The 4,735-nt window shown below is 32.7% G+C and overlaps 1 long non-coding RNA gene across 1 annotated transcript; it reads left to right on the forward strand.

The window, feature by feature from the left end:
* Nucleotides 1–2,507: 2,507 nt before the first annotated feature.
* Nucleotides 2,508–4,450, forward strand: LOC113361957. The gene is made up of 5 exons (XR_003365444.1): nucleotides 2,508–2,899; nucleotides 2,986–3,054; nucleotides 3,255–3,340; nucleotides 3,621–3,702; nucleotides 3,791–4,450. It is a non-coding gene; the product is annotated as an uncharacterized LOC113361957 (long non-coding RNA).
* The last annotated feature ends 285 nt before the right edge of the window (nucleotides 4,451–4,735 follow it).

Consider the following 4,735-nt stretch of genomic DNA (forward strand, 5'->3'; position numbering starts at 1 on the left):
GAAAATCCACCACCACTGCCGCAAACACAAACAACCACCACTACAACTATACCTTCCACCACCATCAAAAACATCCAATACAAATACAATTATAATAGTGTCATTACCACCAACCTAAAAAATGAGATCAACAACAACAGTTGATCCCATTTAGGGGATCAACAACGATAGTTGATCCAATAAAAAATTGGGTCAACAACAAGAGTTGATCCATAAATGGGATCAACAACAATAGTTGGTCCCATAAAAACTGAAGTTCAAAAATATTTCATGGAATGAAACAATAATGGTATCACGAAAATGTAAAGTCTAAAACACAAAACTAGATCCAGCATCAAAGTTTACTTGCACTAGACAGAGTTGAGAAAAAAAATGAAGAAAAATTCAAACATACAACTAGATTTCCATCTGTAACAAAGGGAGGGTCACTGACACTAACATTTCCATTAGTAAAGATTGGGACTCTAACAACCTCTTATTCAACAAGATTAAAGGTGCCCAAGCTACCCATCAGCATTAGATATAGATCAAAATTTAGCTTATCAACAACAATAATTTATCGAACCAGTGGTTAGCATCAACAACTTATCAAACAAAAAATCAAGCACCACGAATAAAGCACCAGAACCAAGAAATCGTACAATACCACTACCATAAAAAGAAGGAGGACAAGTTTAACAACACTTACTTCCTCAGTAGGAAGTTATACATGGATACCGGCACATCATTCAACACTACATGGCCAGATTCACCCCAACCACCACCATTTTATCCCCAAAATAAATCAAAATCGAAGAGATGAAATGTATTGTTCGCTACAATGAGAGTATTAGACCTTCAGCTTTCATAAATCGAACATGCAAATCTCCAATTTGGAAATTTTCAGAAATTCAAGCCTAAAAATCTAAATCTCTGAAATTGAAAAATTTAGTTTCTGATTCAAATCTCTAAATCATAACCTATGTTTCTTGTTAAATCTTAGTTTTGGAAAGAAAATTGTTGTTGAAACGGTGAAATCTGAGATCGAATCTAGGATATGAAACTGAATTAACATATAAATCAGTGTTTTAGAGTTATTGATTCATGAATCTTTTGCAGAGATGGGGTGATGTCGGAGGAGGAGCGATGGGGTGATGTCGGAGGAGGTGCGGTAATGGCGTAGGAGGTGTTCCTGAATGTATTTGCAGCGGCGGAGGAGGCGGTGGTGACTTTCGTTGAGAGAGAAGAAAAGAGAATTTCGATCTAAACTGAAAAGAATAAAAGCACTTGATTTTGTGTAGAGAGGGTAAATAGGGAAAGAATGAAAAATATTACTGGACCCAAAGGAGCTTATAGATGGAGAGGGACATAATTATTATGTGATAAGGATATTTGTATAGACCATCAAAAGTAGGGACAATAATTCAATTTCCACTTACTAAAAACTATATCAATAGAAACTAATAATGGTTGTTTCTCACAAGTGATGGTTGTGATTGAGATTAGAAATAAGCTCACAATACATAAATCCACGGCTGTGGTTGATCCACTTAGACATAAGCTCTTCTCGACAGTATTTTCTCTCAAAAAAATAAATAAATCTACTCCCTCCGTTTCTAAAAAATAGGCAGGTTTGGTTTTCATAAAAATTAAGAAAACCAATCATTGTAGCCACTTTTTCATGTTTTTTCCTAAACTATCCTTTGGTCCCCACTCATTTGTTATTAGAGAAAGATGAGAGAGAAGTGGTCCCTTTTTATATTAGGAGAGAAAAATGAGAGAGACAAGTGGTCCCTCTATGAGTATAGTAGTAAAATCATAATATTTGATTTTCCACATATGGAAACAAAGCTATTTTTTGACATATCCAAATAAGAAAACCTGCCTATATTTTAGAAACGGAGGGAGTACAACATAAATTCCAATACATAAATCTACGGCTAAGGTGAATCCTACAACCGTAACTCATCTAGGCATGCACTAATTCATCTTTCATTTTAAGATTCTTTTTTATTTTCCTCTCGAAGGAACTTTTGTTTAGGATTCAAACAACGATAGAGAACAAGGAAAAATTGGAAAACGCTCGTATTGATCCGAAGGTCGGTTTCTCAACTGTTGTACAAACCAGACCCATACTTTCAATTCTAAGATTATAAGGTAAATGATACTCCCTCCGTCCCTAATTAGACGACCTAGTTGTAGTTTGCACAATTTTTAAGACAAAGATGTTAGTAAAACTTAGAAATTATTTATCTCTTAAACTATATCACGTTTTTTCGTAAACGTTATACCGTTGAAAAGCATTTTAAAACACCTACGTAACGAATATAAACATAACTATCAAATTATACATATTTCTTATAGTAACAAAAATAGATCATCTATTTATGAGACAAAACTTAAAACCAAGTATGTCATCTAATTAGGGACGGAGAAAGTATATTTTTTTTGGGTTTGGTTGTTGATTTTTCAATAGAAACTCTTCCATTTAAAGTTATCTACATTTTTTTTTATTTAGGGTTTCTGGAATTGAGGTGCTTTGATGAGTTATTTTTCGAATTTTTTTAAGAAGAAAAACATTAAGCACCCTAGCAATTCTTTTTAGAGATTGAAGAAGCCTAATATATCATATGCTACATATACCGATGATAATCCCAAATTCATTTTTCTTCCACTCATGAATATTAAATTCCTTTTTCTGAATGCTAAGTTTTTTGTTGTTGGCATCTCTTCCAAGAAGAAGTTTAAGTAAAATCATCCTCATTATATATATATATGGCTTCAAATCGACTCACAAATATCTCGAGAAGGAATTGATTGTGTTAGATGGATTGTTGAAAGATCGTTCAGCTATTTAGAGAGATTTGTATTATTTTATTTCTTCAAAAACCTAAATTATTAGACCTTGAAGCTTTTTGTGGTAATTAGTTTAAAGATTTTTATTGATTTGTGGAATGTCGGATTCATTGCATATTATGCTAAAAAAAAATCAATTTTTGTTTTCAGGTTTAAAGAATTTGTTTTGCGGCAGTGTGGCTATATTTGTTTATGGATTAATTTCTTCATTCACCTCAGGTTGCTTCAAACTCATTTTCTTGAAGATCCATTGGATATTTGATGGTCCTTACCATTCTATTTTCATGCAGTTTATGTCATAGTTAACTTTATGATTGTGTTTGATCAATGAATTAACCCTCTCTTTTATTCATCCTATGGAGTTAATGAATTTTCATTGATTGCAAGTTGTTACTCTTATTCTCACTGATGGTTTTCAGTATTCTAGAGCCAAATACAATCTCAGAGTACAAAAACAAAACAAAAACAAAACTCATCTTTTCTCCAACTCGCCACAACTACAATGGTAAGCATAACAAGCCCCTAATCTCTCATTTTGTTTCATTTTTTTATCATGCTACTATTAAGATGCATTGCTTTTTTTAGGTTGTTGTATAATCTTCCTACTGGATAAATACCTCTCTTTCGTAGTTTTCTTAAAGCTTCTGTCTTTTTTTTAATGAATTGGTCATAATAGAAAAAAGCTCACATTAATGGATCAATTATCCATTGATTATATTTTTAAGAGCTAATATATTCAATTTGTACCAAAAAAAAAACAAAAAAACTGAATTGTTTGAATTCAGGTTGTTAGGCCTTCCGTAGCCAGGATGCGGTATCGAGTAATAGACTTCCTCGACGTTTCCAACACCCTTAAGTTCACAACAAGTACTTTTAATCTCAATCTCCCCAGAAATGGATTTGTTTAGTTCCATTTCAATTGAATAATGATGTGTTTTGGGTGTTATGAATTCAGGTTATGGAAAAGATTGAAAGTGCATATAAAATGTTGACCACCCCTTGATCTACACCACCAAATTGTGAGGATAATGGGGATTCATACCATGTTAAGCAATCTATACAAGTTCCAACAACTGCTAATCAGGTTGGTATTCAGTACGCAAACTATGAACAAGGAGTGTGGAAATGCAAATGTGGGAGTACTTTATTTAGTCCTTGATCACAAAATTTGTCAAACCTAGAGATAAAGAGAAGAGTCTCTTACTTTCTCTCTCTTTTTGTGAAAAGTTTGTGTTTTGGTTATTAACACACAACTTTTAATTTTACTTTTGGATTTGGATTTTTTCAGCAACTATCCGTGATTTTTTTCCATTCCACATGAGATAATAACAAAATAAGTAAGTTTAAGGGTTGTGGTTAGTATCTATTCCACTAGAAATAAAAAATCTGTTGATGGAATTACTTAGGAAGTGAAGCTCAAAGATAACACTGAAGTTCATTGAGGGTTATACACATACTAACTAAAGGTGTGGATTCAGCGCTATCGTAGCTTTGTTCATCCCCTTTATCTTTTTAGCTCATTTTATTTAGATTCTATTTCCTGTATTACTTGATATTTACTAGAATAGTGTCCAAATTTGTTATCTCAATCAACGGGATTCTTAACCGATGTACTTGGTTTCAATCTGACAGAAGTTTTCCAGTCATATGACGTGAAGATATTGTCATCCCTTATATTTTTACGGAAAATGGGTTATTTGTCAATAAAAACTTAAAACATGGTTCAAATGGACGAGTAAAAGTTAGTATGGGTGAAATGGCCAAAAGAAATTTAGCAAGGATGAAACTGGATTCATTGCGGCTTAAACTTAAAAAATAGCAACGATGAAACTGAATGCATCCTGATATAAATTAAAAATAAGAAAAAATATTTGAAAATTGGTAGGATGAAACTGGTTAC

Source organism: Papaver somniferum, chromosome 3, assembly GCF_003573695.1.
Source record: "Papaver somniferum cultivar HN1 chromosome 3, ASM357369v1, whole genome shotgun sequence".
NCBI classification, from domain to species: domain Eukaryota; kingdom Viridiplantae; phylum Streptophyta; class Magnoliopsida; order Ranunculales; family Papaveraceae; genus Papaver; species Papaver somniferum.